Here is an 18481-nt window from a genome sequence, read left to right as displayed (position 1 = left end):
GAATGTAAGAAAACACCCCCAGGACCTGGTTCAAGTTTTACAAAAGCGATACAAAGCTTATCAGGTCTGTGGTTCACTTACTCTCTAGGTGGAGCAGGCTTCCCAGCAATCCCAGAACGATTCATGACTTCAAATAGATACCTACTACTGCTTTAGACGTCCTGAAGTTTGGCAGCAGTTTATCTCAACAGACGTGAGATGAATCTGTATAACACCTGCACTCTGCACTTGTATTTTGATCCACAGACAGGCAAAGACATAAGGCCAGAAAGGTGAATTTAAGGCATGCCATCGAGTGCATGCCCATGCATGCTGTCTCCGTTCTCCATCTGACAGAGTGAATGGTGAGAAGGTGAGACCTTATACAGCTTCCGAGCTCTTCCTGAGCAGGCAAGTGTATTATCAAAGCCATGAATTCCTGGGCAACCTCCTCTGAGCTGGGCTCAACCTCCAGCAGTGCCCAGCAGCCAGGGCTCGGGGGATTCACCGACGGCCTTCCAGTGCAGGGATGGACTCACAACTGTCACTAGCTAGGTGCGTATCCTCCTGCTGAGAAGGGGGAGCACTTTTTCTACTTGTGGTGTCCAGACTTGCTCACACAGATGTGGTTTCCCTGCTGTGGTACCGCAGTGGAGGGCATTTACATTTATATCCAGAAGGCACCCAGGGAGGTCAGCACCAAAAGACCTCTCCACCCACAGTATCCTGGATCACTTCAGGCAGCAGGGATAGACTCCACAGGTGACAACCTTGCTGGACAGAAGAGGCTGAACTTCAGCAGAGGACATCTGCAGCTACGAAACTCAGCTCCCTCCAACTCTTAATGATTTCTGATCCCCAGTAATGCCTCATGCTGTGGACTACCTCACTCAGTTCTCCCCACATCTCATGCTCCTGAGTGGCTCTTTGCCCACATCTGGCCATCACTAAGTGCCTCTGTGTCTGTGTAGATCTGTTTGTTTCTGTGAGCTACTGATAGAATAACTGCTGCTGCTTCAGAGTCAGACATAGCTCTGCATCATTCTCTTCTCTGACACTGCTCCAGAGGGTCTACTACTGGAAAAGATCCTCACACTACTTGCCCTTCATGATCATATATGAAAAAACATCGTCCACTGTGTCTGCCTGGCACTGAGCAACAAGAGACTGCTGTCAGCCAGTCAGCAAGGGACATTTCAGCGACACATAGACACCTGTCACACGTCTATGTGTTACAATAACTTTTCAGGACATGCCATCTAACTTGTGCTATGAGTCACTTGCTCCTTCCTTCCCATAGCTTTGAAGGTTGATGGGCAACTGTGCCCACTCTGGTATGTGGGACCATGCCTGAAATGGGAGGGGAAGAGCTGGAGAGGACAGTTTCTAGCCAGGACCATCATTATTCTGAAAATTGGTAGGTGCGTGCCAGGAGGGCTTGGCAGCAATGCTTGTCAGGGGTAGTTGGAAAGAAAAGCAATGATGTGGTGGTTTCTTGCATGCCCTCTGAGCTGGCATAGCTCTCTGGTCACCCCCAAAGCTGACCATCCTGCTGGTGATGGCAGGAGGTGGAAGAGGAGAAGTTCAGGTGGATCTAAAAGACCTTGGGGAGGTCAAATAAACTTAGCTTTTCTCCCCCAAGAATCCAGGTAAAGACAGGAGACATACGCGTCATTCCTAACTGTCCCCAGACCTGTGGGAGGACAGGAGCACTGTGTCAGCCGCCATGCCTGGCACAGAGCCGCACACAGCAGCCTGTGAGGGGGCCGTGCCTTGGCCGTCAGGTCTAACTGGTGGTGGGATACGAGACGTGCACGCGGCAGTGCTGTGCTTCCCCAAAATGGCATTCCCCTGACGGCAGAGTCTGGATTCCTTCCCACACAAGTTTCCCCGTCAGTGAACAAATCTATCAGTATTGGCTCCAATCTTTACTCATCCTCTCCGGGCCCCTTACCCAGAGCGTTGGCCAGCACAGTGGCCTGCGGGCTGTCGGTTGCGTGCAGCCGAGGTGATGCTTTCCCTTACCCCAGGTGTGGGTGTCTGAGATCAGTGAGTCATCTGAAGAGCAGCTCTACGTAACCCCATCAGCTTCCCTGTCTCTGACGTGCAGCACATGCTTGTTGCACTGCTAAGGACGACTCTGGAATCATTCCTACCTGTTACCCTCCGAAATGATGGGAGAACTGCGAGAATTTAGTAGCTGTGCCTGTCCCCTCTCCTTTCTCTCCTCTAGCCTGCTCCATCCTGTAGCACACCACAGGGACTCCCCTGCATGGCTGGGTGAGCCAGTGTGCCTTGCCACCAAACCACAAACCATCCTGGCAGCTACAGCCAGAAGCTGCATTGTCCCATGCAGAAAAGTTGTGCAAACCTGCTTCCTTGGGCTGACTATGGGGGCTGGGGCCTCTTGTTAGAAGGATTAGAAGTATTAGAAGGATGTCTCTGATATGGTGGGGTGGGAGGAGGATCTACCTTGTCTTTCAGAAATAGAAGCTGCTCCATCTAACTAGAGTGTCTCTGTGTCTTTTTGGGGTTTTTTACAAAATGATTCTCTGTCCCCTGGTAAAGAGAGAGCCCTAACAGACTCACAGGGAAAGCAGAGACGGCAATTCCTTGCTTTTCTATAAATTAAATTAAACTCAAGAAGGATAGTTGCTTAGATTTCTCACTTCTTAGATATGCAGCTTTCAGGATGAGCAAAAATCTGTAGTTAGTTGTTTAACCTGGAGTGAGTGCAAAGTCTGCTGCACCCTTACATTCTTAAAAGTGAGAAAGGTCAGTTCATAGCACTGTTTCCCTAGTCATCATTTTTGTCCTTGTGTTTTCTGTAAATACAAGTTTAATTACTAGCTCATGATTATTAATCTCTGTCATTGCAAGATAATTCTGTTCTGATAAAAGGCTGTGGTAAAATGGATCATTTACTCAAGAGCACTGCACTCTGAGAGTTTTCACAGCAGTACCTCAATGGTTAAGACTGGGATTCTCAAAGTAGCTGCAGCTCACCATTGAATTTGAATGAGACACAAGCCCTTTAGGATCCTTTGAAGATCCCAGCTGGAAATCATTTTTCAGTGCTTTTTAAATTTTCTATCTACTACAGAACCTTCATGGCTAAGACCAACTATTCTTGACTCTTTTCTCTGAGATGCAGTTAGCAGATCTGTTTAGGACTGGCGATAACTGTGTGGTTCTGGAAACCTGGTGGGAGCCATGGACGCATAGAGATGCACTTGCAGTTATGACATGAAGAGGCAGGGCTGAGGGCTGTCCCTGAGCTCGCTGTGTCTGCTGAGAAACCCTTTCACATTGTGCAGCGTATGAATAGGGATTAAAGCCAGCTGGCTCTCAGGACATCATTTACTGCAAAATTGACTGTGGAAGTGCCACCGGATCATGATCCCTTACTTGGTTTTACCAGAGTGCATCACTTTACAAAGGAGTAAAATGCAGCACAAGAGATTTCAGACCCTTTGTTGAAAACTAGTGAGGAAAGTCAGGATGCTGGGAGGTGTTACTTAATGAACAGTACATTCATTACAGTGATCTGAAGAATGCAGTACTAGCTGCAGAGTACTGAAGACGCATGTCATAACCTAGTCCTGAGAAGGGAGTCCCCGCAGCCCAGAAGGCCAACTGTACCTGGGCTGCATCCCCAGCAGCATGGCCAGCAGGGCGAGGGAGGGGATTCTGCCCTGCTGCTCCGCTCTGGTGAGACCTCCCCGGGAGTCCTGCGTCCAGCTCTGGAGCCCTCAGCACAGGACAGACATGGACCTGTTGGAGTGGGGCCAGAGGAGGCCACAAAGATGATCCAAGGGATGGAACTCCTCTCCTATGAGGAAAGGCTGAGAGAGTTGGGGCTGTTCAGCCTGGAGAAGAGAAGGCTCCAGGGAGACCTTATTACAGCCTTCCAGTACCTGAAGGGGCCTGCAAGAAAGCTGGAGAGGGACTTTTTCCAAGGATCTGTAGCGATAGGACAAGGGGTAACAGCTTAAAACCAAAAGAGGGTGGATTTAGATTAAATATAAGAAAGAAATTCTTTACTCTGAGGCTAGTGAGGCACTGGCACAGGTTGCCCAGAGAAGCTGTCAAGGCCAGGTTGGATGGGGCTTTGAGCAACCTGGTCTAGTGGAAAGTGTTCCTGCCCATGATGGGGGGGGTTGGAACTAGATGATCTTTGAGGTCCCTTCCAATTCAAACCATTCTGTGATTCTGTGAAATACAGATCTCTGTGCGAAAGGCCTGATGGCCTCGTGGTTAGTGCTACAAATGAGTCATCTCACTCCAGGCATGAATCCTATCCCTCCTTCCCTTGAATATCGGCAGTGTTTCAGTGTCAGTTCCAGATCTCCAGTTTACAGACAGTTTCAGAGATTTGCCAGAATATAAATCATGCCACAGATTGTTCACTTAACTGAGCAGGCTATGGACGTATCTGTCAATGGGCACGTACGTGTCTGCTTGAGTGTGTAGATACCGCCCCATCCCATGCATCCGTATCCCTCTTCTAAGTAATCTTCTGAAGTGTTTTTCTGCTGCTTCTTGATTTTCTCTGGTTTAAGTACGTGACTGCTTTTGTTGCAGTCTAAATTCCACCTGTCACAAGCACTTTAGGACTACAGTGCGTGTATAAACGCAATTTTATGTGCAGCAAGTCATTAAACTTGAGTAATTTTAGGAGGTTTGGAAAAACTCAAAAGGCATAATTCCTTCCTTTTTTTTCCCTTTTCTCCCAGAGGAGAAAATTGTTCTAGGGCAGCGCTGAGGGAATGGAAATGAGGGATGGCAAAACAGCCATCAAGGCCCCAGAAACTCCAGTGCTGGAGCACAGAGAGCCTGAGATGGCACTAAAAGCTACCACAGGGTCACAGCTTTGCTCTGAGTCCCTGCCCAGAGCCTGACCCTGACAATACCAGCTTGGCCTCGCACTGTCCTTTCCCAGTTGGCGACAGCTCCGTAAGGAGGAGCAGTGAGGACATCAGAGTGGTGATGCCCTCTGCGGCAGCTTTCTGCCTGCACGCTCCGGGTGGGGAGGGCACCCCCCAAACCAGCCTTGGGACACCAGCTGTGCCCTGGGTCCTGACACTGGACCATGCTGCAGCTGCCACTATTTCATATCACAGCCATGGATGCCTGCTCATTTGGCTCTGAATGCTTCCTGCTTTCTGGTTGGTTTTACATATGTACTCCCCCCCTCCAAATATTTTTTTAAAAGGAAAGTACATTTTCTCCTTGTATCTAGAATGTAGTGCATCTCTATTTACCTAAATTTCAACATCATTGACTTTACTCAGCAAAGTTTTATTTTCTATTTGTCATTTCTGAGGGGGAAAGGAAAAGAAAACTGGCTTCAAATATGAATATGTAAGTTGATCTCATTTTATGAGCAGAACTATTCACCTGCCTAGAGCAGACCTAAGCCTGGGCAGTGCTGGGCATCCAAAGCTGATGAAGCCATTGTGAGGGAAAGGAGTGAAAAGAGCAGCCAGTTCTAAGGACCCCAGTATTCTTCCAGTAGTTAGATGCTCCCAGAGAGCTTAGCCTGTGTGTTAGACTTCCTAAATGATTCTGGAAGGTCACAGAAAATTTCATATCTCATTAAGTATTATCTTTTCCCTGTTGGGTTTTTTTTTCTTTCTGAGTGTTTTTTGTCCCACAGACTTAGATTAGACTATGACTCTAAGTCATATAGAAAAAAATACTTTTCTATGTAGTGAAAGACTGTAGCACAGACCCTTGGAACTGCTGTACAGTTCTACCCAAATGCATATTACTACAGAGCAGAGGCAGCCCTCGTCTTCCTAAGACAGGACATAGCAATTGTGAGAAATTCTCAGCATGACTTTAACTCAAGCATTTTTCATAGCACCAATGAACTTTGCTCAAAACCTAAGCAGACGGAGAAGTAACTAAGGTATATCCAGCCTCAGTGTTGTGAATTAGTTTAAGTTACTTATACTGCAGCTCTATTGGAAAAGATTAACATCAACAGGATCCCTCCCTTCCTGCATATGTGTGTGGTGGGGGAGTGGACAGTTTTGGCTGTGTTCACCTGTCAGATAAAATAGTTATTATATAGTGTGGCACATCTGTCTTTGCACTAAGCTCTGTTATATGTGCCTCTGTTAAGATTAGACAGCCAAATTGACCTGTTCAGCTGTATGTGTAACAGCCTAAGGCAACTGAGAAGGGAGTTCTACCATGAAATGTATAATTGCTGGATGCATGTTTGTCTGTGATTGATTGATGTAATTTCAAACACCCCATTTTAGACTTCCCAGAAAGAAGCACGTACCCTGTTCCCAGCCTCTGGTATCAGTGCTGGCACCTCATTCCTCCTCCTTGCCATGAGATCAGTTGTCTGTGCTGTGTTTCCATGTGGGAGCAACGCTGGTCTGAACTGTGTTTACCAACTATTGTTATAAGTGTGATCTTTTACTACCGTAACACCTTGTGCTGTAACACCACTTGCACAGGAGAGAGTAATATTTTAATTTTATATCCAATATGGCTACTGCTGTGAGTGTGGGTAGTCAGGGCTGTCTCCCTGGCTGTGTGTGATGTTAGCAGTGATGGCAGTCAAATACTTGAGGTATTTCCTGGAGTGCCTATGACTAGGAAGTCCTCTACTGGAGTATCTCTTTCTGGTCAAAGGTCCAGGTCAGGATGCAGTGAAGCATTTCCTAAATCATCCAGAAGTGTTTCTAACTGGTCCTATATAAGCTGGATAGTGTCTTTGTTTCCAGACTCAATGTCCTACTGGTGCCTGTTGGATATGTGGAGCCCTGTGCCGTAGGCAAGTTTCTGCAGTTAATAGAATTTTTCCTGGCTGGGTTAACTGTGGACATTGGGTCTGAAGGGTAGCCTAGTGGGAGAACACCTACCAGCTACAGAAGAGATAGGTCATATATAATGATACTTTTCCAGGAGTTGCAAAAATCACAGAATTGAAACCCCTCAGACTGAGGAGATGATCAAACCTAGCTCTGTTTCTGCTGGTTTAGTTGCTTAATTAGTAGGCACCCACCGTTAGATCAGATTTTTAATGCCAGGCAGTTATAACGGCTTTGTCTCTTCCCAGTAGATGTCCCTTGGTATGGCAGAGCAGATTCTGCACAGGATTAGATGGAGCTTACCTGCCTCCCGAGCTTGTCTGTGGCTCATGGCAAAGCTTGTGAGAAGGGGTTCTGCTGTGCGGGGTGAACCGTGGTCACCCAGCTGTGTGCCCAGGCCACGCTATCCCTGGCGCTGCCAAGGGAGGGTGCAGGGACAGCCTTGGGAGTCAGCCAGCCACTCTCGAGGAGCTGCAGAATCTCCTAACACCCCTCTGAAGCTGTTTGAGTTACTCCTGGAAATGACAGCTTCACCGCGATACGGAGTACTGCGTTCAGCTCTGGAGCCCTCAGCACAAGAAGGACATGGAACTGTTGGAGCAGGTCCAAAGAAGGGCTACAAAAATGATCCGAGGGCTGGAGCACCTCTCCTATGAGGACAGACTGAGAGAGCTGGGCTTGTTCAGCCTGGAGAAGAGAAGGCTGCGGGGAGACCTGATTGCAGCCTTTCAGTACTTAAAGGGAGCCTATAGGAAAGATGGGGACAATCTTTTTAGTAGAGACAACAGTGACAGGACGAGGGGTAACGGTTTTAAACTAAAACAGGGTAGGTTTAGGCTGGATATAAGGAAGAAATTCTTTACAATGAGGTTTGTGAAACACCAGAACGGGTTGCCCAGAGAGGTAGTGGAGGCCCCATCCCTGGAAACATTCAAGACCAGGTTGGACGGGGCTCTGAGCAACCTGATCTAGTTAGTGGTGTCCCTGCTCGCTGCGGGGGGGTTGGACTAGACGACCTCTAGGGGTCCCTTCCAACCCAAAACTTTCTATGATTCTATGATTCTGTGATACCTACACATGCCTCCCCGCACGTGGCCATGTCTGGGCAGACATCACCCCGCTCCGTCCTGCTTCTCCCCACGGAGAGGAAAGCTGGTGCATAGGCTAGAGGGAATGCTGCTTTACACCGCAGCAGCTATCTGCCTAACAATTTTGACATAGCCTAAATCTGTAAATCCCTTGATCCATTAAATCTGGTTTTGTCAGGTCAAAATATGTTTATTTTCCTTTCTGAAGAAGCTTAACTCACTTAAAGCAGCCCATAGAGCTTTTCTTTAACTTTTTCATGGTACTGAACCTGTTCCTCTAAAGGATGAAACAGCAAAATACTTTCTGGCTATTATGATAACTTCAAAAGAGGGAAAAAGCAGAGTAAGAGTGACCTGTCAGCTGTGTGACATTATCGTCTCAATACCTGTCTGTGTTATGCAGATAAGGCACAGAGAAGCAGTTTTCTCTTGGTGCAGGGAATGGATCAGGTCTGAGGAAGGGGTTCGCTGGATCTTTGCTGGCCTCTGTTGGGAATTTCAAACTATGAGGAAAAGGCTGCCACCTTCTCTCTGCCTGTCAACACGTTTGCCTTCTGCAGTAGGGTCTTTTTGGCATCACTGTGATGAATTTCTTTTCAGGAATGATTTTGGAGGCAGGAGGAGGTCTTTGTGTGTGTCCTGTGGTGCATCCAAGGCTCCTTCCCACACCTCCACCCAGAGGTGACCCCTCGGGAGCTGCTCATCTCTTGCTCTCTACTGAATTGCTGACACACTGGACTGTCCATGACTAAATAAAAGCATTTTCCAGCTCCAGTGGAGTTACTGAAAGCAGTTTTCTAGCTGTAACGATCGTGGGTTCTAAGTGTGTGTCACATTTGAATCTGCTCTTTTGTAGTGTTAATGGATACACTTTGGAGATAGCTGCTCACAACAAATTAATGAGACATTTTGAGACAGAATTCTTACCAGCTAATTAAATTACCTGCCTAGCTCACTAGCATTAATCACTCCTCTCCCAATACATCTGTGTAAACAGCAGATTTTCATGTAAATTAAGTGATGTTTGAGATGGCTGATGAGTGCCTTTGAATCTCTGCTGTTCTGTGATTCTAACACTCAATACAGGAAAAAAGATAAACTGAGTAGAAATTATTCTTGATTACTGCTTTCACAGATTCATAATACTTTACCAGTTTCTCTAACCATATTTCACACAAAGAGGCTAACCAACTCCCCCATAAAAAAGAAAAAGAGACATACTGTGAAGTCTTATTTCCTACACTTAATAGTCAAGCATGAGAGCAAGTGTAGCTGTCACAGGTATAATTTTTGGAGAGTATAACAGATAAGTTATAATGAAAGTCCTTTGCTGGAGATCTATATCCCTCCAAAAGATTATAACAATGACTGAAAAAGAAAAAAATATATTTCATAGGTGAGTTTTAGACCTAAACAGCAGAGGGCCTAAACAGCACCTTTCATCTAAAAAAATAGTTCTGGTATTTTTTGATTCTGATCCACTCACTGCTTTCAGGGATGCCCACTCCTCCAGTAGAGGAGGCAAAGTTTTTAAGATTTTGTACTGAGAAAGATGCTAGAATAGGAATAAAGAAAACTGGGTTATTTCTCCAGCCCTCTTTCCATTTCAGCTGCGTCAGTCACTTTGCCCTTAACTGCCTCAGCTTCCTCTCGCTGTCTCTTTCCTGTGTCATCAGTTGTAAGCTTCAACCACTGCAAATGCTCTTTTAACCCCAAGAATGCAGTAAAATAAGATTATCTTGGTTTACTGCATTGAGCCAAACTGTAAAATTCATATCAATTTCAGCCAACTGACATTTTTTCAATTATATTCTGGAGGATGAACATACCTATTTCTGGATGATTAAAGCTTAATTCAGTCTCAAACACATGGTCCGCTTTCCAAGCATTTGACAAAAGTGCTCAGAAACTTGTTGGGGGGGGGGGGAAAGCTATTTCCGAAAACCAAGATAAGGAGGCATTTGGGGTGTCTCCTTCCAGTCTGAAGCCTCATGTTTCCAAAGGATGAAGAAAGCCAAATTCAAACTCCTTCTCTGCTTTCTTTCAGGTAAGGAGTAATTCCCTGTCTCATAGGTCCTGCAGCTGGGGAGGAACAATCCCATGCAGCAGCACAGGCTTAGGGCGGACCTGCTGCAGAGCAGCTCTGTGGAGAGTGACCTGGGTGTCCTGGTAGATGACAAGTTGACCATGAGCCAGCAGTGTGCCCTGGCTGCCAAGAAGGCCAATGGGATCCTGGGGTGCATCAAGAGGAGTGTGGCCAGCAGGTCAAGGAAGGTTCTCCTTCCCCTCTACTCTGCCCTAGGGAGGCCTCCCTTCCAACCCCTAACATTCTGTGATTCTGTGAAATGTAGGAAATTCATATCTTGAAGACGCGGGAGTAAGGCTGATCTGGTTTTGATCCTGCCAGGTTAAAGAACCAAAATTCAGACCAACATCACTCCTGGGACTTGAATGCATAGTCCTCCTCCTGACAAAGTCTGTTCTGCTGCCTCTTGCGTATTGTGGATCAGGATTAGTGTTATTACAGGTAGAGAGGATATTCAGCCAAGGATGACAGAATGATGAAATTATTGATTCCTTCTTCATCTGAAATGCGCCATCAATCTCAAATATTTGTTCAGTTGCGAGGTTTCCTGCATTTCCATTTTCCAGAAAGCTCCTGCATAAGCAGGATCAAAGAATGTGCTTTCACATAAATGATTTCCTTTATGGTACATTGTTTCTAACACATTCCAGTCCCTAAACATTCGGAGCCATACTTACATGACTTTAGTTTTGTTGGTGGTGTTTCCCTTTCAAAGACTCATATGCAAAGTTTCTCTCCTAGGCTCATGAAATCTGATCCTATTTCTGAATATATTTCTGTGGCTTTCAGAGGTCAGTTTATAACATGGAAAGTTCATGACAAAGTTCCTTCTTTAAAAGTACACAAAATTCAATAAAGATTATGCAATCTGTGGATGCAAAACAGAAAGACTCAAATAAACGTCAAGGACAGAAAACACACCAGTAAACTCACTGTCCTGAAAAACTTCAGCATGCCAGCCTCAGGAGTCACACGAGAAAAGAGAGGATTTCAGGTAACCCAAAGCTGGTGTAGAGGCAAAGCTGGTAAGGGCTCAGAGGCAGCACCCATCAGCTTGTCCGTGGTGAGCCCAGCAGGGAAACTCTTTGGATTTCTTTATGCTGCTCTAGTCAGGGTTAAGAGCCATTCGGCATGATGCTTTGGTGGCAGGCATTTCCATCAAGAGAAAACAATGTCTATTCTGTCTTCAGGAGACCAGGTGGAATACTAACTTGATGTCCACCAGCATGTCCGCAGTGCCAGCAGCACAACATTGGCACAGCGTGCCGATGTCCAGACCGCCGCAGGGCAGCCCGGCATCACACAGAGTTTAACTCTGCCTGCTGCGTGGCTGGGTTTATCACAGCTTTGCTACAAAGCACCCCTTGGTCATGCCAAATGACAGGTCAGATACAGCAGTCAGGCTAATGGAGGGCGCCTCATCCAATTAATCTGTTTTATGGCTCACACAGAGAAACTGAGGAAACTGCATTTCATTAAATGAGCTGTTTCTTAACACAGGTTAAGTCAGGTATTGCTTTACTGAGTGCCGTGTAGTGCACACACATTTGGTCCTTTTGCACCACAGTTGTTGAGCAGAGGTAGAAGAAGGAAGAAGAAGGCACCTTGCAGCTCCCACTCCTGTGCAGACGGTGGGGTAGCAATGCCCTTCCACTGACGCAGCCCATTGTCTCTGGAGATGCAAACCAAAGGAAATGGCTTGTGCAGCAAACAGACCAGTTTTTCTTGTGGCAATGAGCTACATTAGAGATCTTGGTCTGTGAATGGCCACCAGAATAAGAAGAGACATTTTCCCTTCAGTTTCCTTAGAATTTCTGTTGGACAAATCACATTTTTTCAAGCAATGACAATAGACGACCAATATAGCATTTGCAGCTCAGAGAATTGTTTACACTCAGCTTTGTGGATCTTTCAGGATTCACCTGTACAATTTTACAAAGTATTTTTATGCTCTTTGTCTAGCCCTACATTTTACATGGATACTATATGTTTTATAGTGGATAACAACACGTAGTTGTAATTGCATATAAAAATACTATTCTGAATGTTTAGATAGCTGCCTCTATGATTTCTCTTTCAGTGCATTTATCTGACGTATAATTATGCAGGAAGATCTGATAGATCATGTAATTTTAGTTCTACATAAGCAGCAGGTTTCTGCACACCATGGGGTATCCCAAGGCCAACGAGAGCTAATCTATGTATTGCAGGGAGCAGGGCATAATAGTATTTGTTGGTTTAGTAAGCTTTAACTGAGTCTGCCAGAGACCTGTAAGTTTTTAGTACAAATTGAGATTACTTATTTCAGCCCATCATCTTAAAAAAGACGTTTGCAGCTGACGGGTGGATTTTCTCTTCTACCTCTTCCACAGTACATTGCTGACAAAACTTAGAATGCTCTTATGAAGCAATAAACCACTAAATTTATGTATCATATTTTAAAATAATAACTCTGCTTACAAAAATTAAATCTTGCAACATTTTGCAGAAAGCGAGGTTTCTGGAAGAAAATGGATGCAAAGAGGGATCTGTTGGGTGTGCTGTCTGCATGCAGTTTGGTTCCCTGCCCAAAAAGACTGAAGTGGCCCTGGCAACTTGCCTGCCTGGCTTTCTCCTGAATGCAGCATGGTTAGGCAACACTGCTGTCAGAAATATTTGGGCTGATTACTTTTTTTCAGCTAGAGGATGCAATGTGGAATATCAGGCCCCATCTGTACTGATCTTCCAAGCAGGCTGGGTTTTTTTTTTAATAGCTTAAATCCTTCTTCTTCCGCTATTCAGTTTCTTTCTAGAATATTTACAGAACAAAATCATGCTGCACTCAGACTTTTTTTTTCCCTTAAGATTAATAACAAATTGCCTTTAAGCCTACCATTGCAAGACTGATTCTGATCTCCCTTGCAGCATTTCACTGCACCTTTACCAATATTATGATTTTTTGTCTCAAATTAGTCTGACCCAAATGTAAGGCAATATCACAAAAAAGGTTTTCTTAGTGTCTTGGACATTGTCATTGGCTCTTGTCTGCATTGAAAACATCTTGCCTGTTCCAGCCTGGGTCCACATTTTACTTTTACATGACCTTTTTCTCATGTGGGAAGAAGTTCCTTAGTATTGCTGCCATAAGATATCTGTTCTGTTTGTTTGTTACTTAGTTTCCTTTTATATAATTTCTGTTGGATTAATTACTGTGTTTTTCAAGCACTTTACTGAAATAGAATGAGATCTTAAGTATCACACACTATTCACAACAAAAAACTCTTCTGCCAGACACAAAAACATCCATGTAGATTCCCTTATTAATGAAAGCAAGATTATTTTTAGCCAAGTTTAACGAGGGTAGGGTGAACTGTAATTAAATTGCTGTAATATTCCAAGGAATTATGGTGGGGTATAATGTATTATTTGTACTGTCTACTCAGGCTACTTAGACATCTTAATTAAGCTGTGATTCAAAAGACTGCAGGAGTGTGATTCGAAAGGCCATGCTCTATGAAGGCAATGAAGACAAACAAGCACTTGTGAGGGGCTGAGTTAGGCGTTGTCACGGTTTAAAACAGAGCACCAATAAATTGATGCTCTCTTTTAACCCCCACCCTCCCACCAGAGGAAGGGAGAAGAAAGAAAAGGGAGAGAGACTTACAAATTGAATATAAAAAGTTTTACTAATAGCACTAATAATACTAATAGTAAGAAAAATGATGTAAAATATGCAAATCCGATACTGAGTTTCCCAGAGTTGGGTGCCAGGCGCTGGCGTCCTGCCAGCAGCTGCTGGGCAGCACCAGGCAGCCCCAGACTGGCCTCAGCAGCAGACAGGAACTGGACTCAGGAACGCGCAGATTGGAATCTGGATCAGGATCACAGGCAGAACAACAAGCAGGGCCCTCTTCAGAAGGCAGCCATGGACAAAGAGAGAGAGACCCTCGTGATCCCCCAGCTTTAAACTGGTATGATGTGCATGGCATGGAATACAGTGTTGGGCAAGATTGGGTCACCTGTCTTATCCATCGCTCCCCGCAAGTACAACCCCTTCCAACTCCTCATTTGTGGGACCTAAGAGATCTGTCGGTGACCTTGGCTGCTACAGCAATAATTATAAACAGGGGCCTTTTTCTGCATTCCTTTCCTACCGTTAGATCAGTGTAGCTATAAATATCAGGTGTTATCAGCTTTCGAGTGGACAGTGTCTGTAAAATATGCAGCCAGCTTCAGAAACATGCAGTTACTTAGAAGAACTTAGCTGTAAGGGAGATTCGCTAACAGAGAATCGGTTCTGTTTTAACCAAAACCAGGACAGGTGTGCTGGTGCCTCAAGGAGCCTAAACTCAAATCCCCTCCCCGGTGCCCACCACAGAACAGCACTGGCTCCAAACTGGCTCCAAGTTCATCCTTCATGAAAATCAGAGAAGAGTTTTCCCCCCTGAGGTACACAGGGTCTTCTGAGGCAGATGTGGATGCAAATATAATATAAAATAATGTAAATATATAAGATTTTCAATTATCTTGCTTCCATGAATCCCCTGATTTCTGTGAGATATTTCTAACTGCTGGTGTCCTGTCCACTTGGGCTGATATCTCTTCAGTGCTGGCTGAGATTGGCTCAAATATCAATATACAGGTGCAAAACATGGATCATTTTTTAATAAAGCTTTGCTGTGTGTATTCCTTAAAGACTTGTGGGATGTGATAGTGGTGGTGAAAGACAGAAAAAACAGTTAAGATGAAATATTTTATAAATCTCTGAAGATTTTATTTTCACTTTGCTTTGAAAGAAACCAGGTGGGAGAACACAATATCTAATGACTAATTACTTGTGCCATTAATAAACAGTTGACTGTACACTTCAGAAGATCTATTCTCTATGCCCTTTTTAGTGTGTTTTTGCCAAGCAATTTGTTGTCTTCGGCTTACTTCCTAGCAATAAAAGCTAACTTATTTTTTTCATCCTACTTTCAATAAGGTCAATCTCTGTGTTTGCCTGATACAGGTTATAAGTCCTGCTGTGGCCATTGTGATCATAACATCAGGATTATTGACAAACTGTCAAAACCTGTGTTCTCACTAGTACTTTTCTGAGCTTCAGTATTGACTATATGCCCTAACAACAAAGACGCAGCATCATAATAATTTCAGTTCCCAAACCAACAGGTTGAAGGTCCCAATCAGTGAAAGACTGCCAGACTGAGCAGGATGGCAGGAATAGCTGTCTTACAAAATGCAGTAAAGTAATAGTGTTTGTGAACAATTATGTTTCAACAAGGAATTTTAGAAGAATGCAGTCTATCTAGGTTTGTGAAATATGGCACTGAGCGGTTTCATTTTCCGTTGCAGACTTCTTGAAATAAATGGTCTTAATAACCTTTATTCCTCTTCTCCTGCTCTGCAGAAAAAAACATCTCAGTTTTGAAACATATATGCCTGATATTGAAAAAAAGTTGTCACAAATTAACACGATACTCTTGTATTGTTGTGTCTACTAATATCTGCTAAAATTCATCAACAATAAGAAAATTTTACTAGCAGTTTAATAAAGAGATGGAGTCTAGATGGATAAATATGTAAACATCCTGGGAAGTAGTCCTTGCATACTGGACGCATTCAAAGACTGATGGCTTTGGACTGTTTCCAGCCTTAATTCTAGTTCCCAGGATCTGTCTGGGACTTGGTAATGTTTGAATTTTCTGTCTCTTGACTACGTCCTTGCCCAGGTTACAGGGAGAAAGAGTGGCAATCTAAATCATGTTCCCTTCTCATATCTTTGTAAAAAGTCTATTGAAAACCTCATGCTGTGCCTATTTTCTTGACCTTTTTAGCAAACATAAAGGAGGAAGAAGTCTATCCATTCTTGTATTGGAAAGATGCAACTGAAAATGTCAGTAGCTGGATGCTATGAAAGACTTAAGTGTGTAGAATCATAGAATCATGAAATGCTTTGGGTTGAAAGGGACCTTTAGAGGTCATCTGTCCCAGCCATGTAGTTGAGCTGGTATCCAAGGCCCAAGTTTAGGTAATGCCAACTGCCCCATATATAAATTACCATGGGTGTCTATATATTGAGTGCTTGACTCAATACTCAGGCCATCTGGAGCTATAACATTTATTAATTTCTTAGCTCATCTTTAATCTCTACATTTAAAAAAAAAATCTCATTCTCTATAATGTTATTTTAGTGTGAACTTATATAGCCAAAAAGTGATTTATGTGCTATCACACATACTATGTTAGGGCCAATGTATTGCATTTCCTCTCAAAATACCAAAGTACTTTACAGACAACTAAGCTGGACAAACTAGGCTAGTCACTGCCTTGTTATGGCTTTGTTAAGGATACCACAAGGTGCAGTGTATTCTGACTGACTCTGACTATCTTTCCATTTGAGATGCAAAATTTACTCTCAGACTGTTTCAGAAGCGTCTCAGCCTCGTGGTCTCAAGTATTAAACTACAAAAAACTCATTTCGCTAGTTCATAAAATTCCCGGGAGATATTCCAGGGAATAGAGAATCATTTGACTGTAGTTTTCCGACTGTGTGCCTGGTTGGCTGCTGTTTGTCTGTCCTCCCATAGCCAACACAAAACCACCACGAACAACGCCTTGCATGGTGCAGGGGTGATCGCTGGGTAAGGATTAAGGGTAGTGGAGTGTCTCTAAGAAAGGGAGAATTTGGACTGTGGATGTGGCTGTGTACGCCCTGCCCCACTGGGAAGCACAGGAGAGAATAATGAAGCAGCTATATCAGGATAGGGATGCGACTCCACTCTTTTTCTGATACTCCCTGCAGCACAGATGAGTTAGAGCCACAGATCCAGAAAGACGAGGATTTACCAAGGTACAGGTAAAGGCTTTCAGAGAGGTGTCCATAAAGATTATTGGTGCAAAACGTGTGATCAGAGATGAAGCACCCCAGCGTGGTACGTCCCAATTCCCGCACTTCTGAGGACAGCAGGGAAGAGATCGTTGCCTTTTCCTCTGTCTTTACTTTTGTTCCTGATTGTTTGGTATTGGTTATCATTTAAATAACATTTCAAGAGGAACAGTCCAAAGTGCCTCACCTCAAACCCTGGTTTTAGCTCTCTAAAATGGGATATAGGCATCCTTCAAATACCCAAGGCAAACAGCTTGATAAAGACTGCATGCTGAATTCACACAGTTCAGACTCTGCAGAGGTTCCCAGCTTTACAAAAGTTTTAATAAAATGACAAGAAGGACCTACAGAGTCTTTCTGCTTCCATATGGTTAAGCTGGAAGTGGCCCAATTTACAAAGGCATTTTGTCAGCCTCAGAGGCTCAAATAGCTTTAACCAAAATCATAATTCCTGAGTGGATTTCATCTGTTATTGTCCCTTCACTCAAAAGTAAAGACAGCATTAGAGGGGGTCACCTCTGAGAAATTCTGGTTTTCTAAAAATATATTAAATTTGTTCTTATTAAGTATTATAACTTTGATGGAAAAAAGTATGGGGAAGCTCAAAGCAGTTTTTAGGCTTGATTTTGTGCATTACAAACTGGCATCAATAAACATTTCTGAGTTTGTGCATATGAAAGTAGCCAGATGCTAAGTGAAAGGAGTCAAATTAACAATATTTGGAAACTAAAATCCCTTATATACCCACAGAACATTTTCATCCAGGTCTCTGCTCAACTTCTTCCTAATCAACTTGAACTCTAACCTGGTGGGCTGAGAATTTAGAGGGAGAGGCTAATTCTCTGATCTGTGTGCTGAGGCTGTCATTAGCAGTTTCCCAGTGATTTTGGCCTGACCACCTGTTGCAGGGAGCATTGGACCTATGTTATCAGGGAGCAAACAGATGACGGTACAAGCAGCACCAGTGACCTGAAGATGAAAAGCATGATGGTTCTTCCCTAGCCCTACCAATTTCCTCAAGGACAAGCTTCTGATGGTAGATTTTTTTTTAAAGAAAATTGCATTGTGGAGGATTGGTTTTGCTCCCTCATTAGATCTGATGGCTGTGTGTAAAATATGAGCCTAGGTTGCCTAAGTGTGTTCTGTTAGTTTACACAGTAACTGCTGTAACCCCGAGGTAATAATACGAGTTGAACAGATAAGAACTTACTCAGCATTCCTCAAAGGCTGGAGAGGAGGAATAGGCAGCTGACCCCAAATGCTTTAAAAATACTCCTCCTAGCAGTAATGCACTAGAGTAAACACTGAGGGGAAAATGTTGTGAAATGGTTTTGTCAAGGACCTGTGTAATAACAGAGCAGCTCAAGTTAGGGCTAATTAAATTGTTTTAGCTACTAGAGGATGGGATTTTCCAGCTGTGTGCAAGCTGCAATAACAAACTTTCCTTAGGGTGCAGATTCTTTCCTGATTCTTTAGCTTTACACAGCTCAAATGTTATTCTTGCCCACAACAGCCTCATCAGACATTTGGCTTCAGAAATGCTTGCCTGACTCCAATAGCCATGGAATAAAGCAGGCAGGGTGAATTTGATGAAGAATTCAGGGTCCTTGACAGCAGCGGGTTTTTT

The sequence above is a fragment of the Opisthocomus hoazin genome, chromosome 8 (genome assembly GCF_030867145.1).
Source record: "Opisthocomus hoazin isolate bOpiHoa1 chromosome 8, bOpiHoa1.hap1, whole genome shotgun sequence".
Lineage (NCBI taxonomy): Eukaryota > Metazoa > Chordata > Aves > Opisthocomiformes > Opisthocomidae > Opisthocomus > Opisthocomus hoazin.
The sequence above is the reverse complement of the archived record's forward strand: the minus strand, read 5'-3'. Positions refer to the sequence as shown.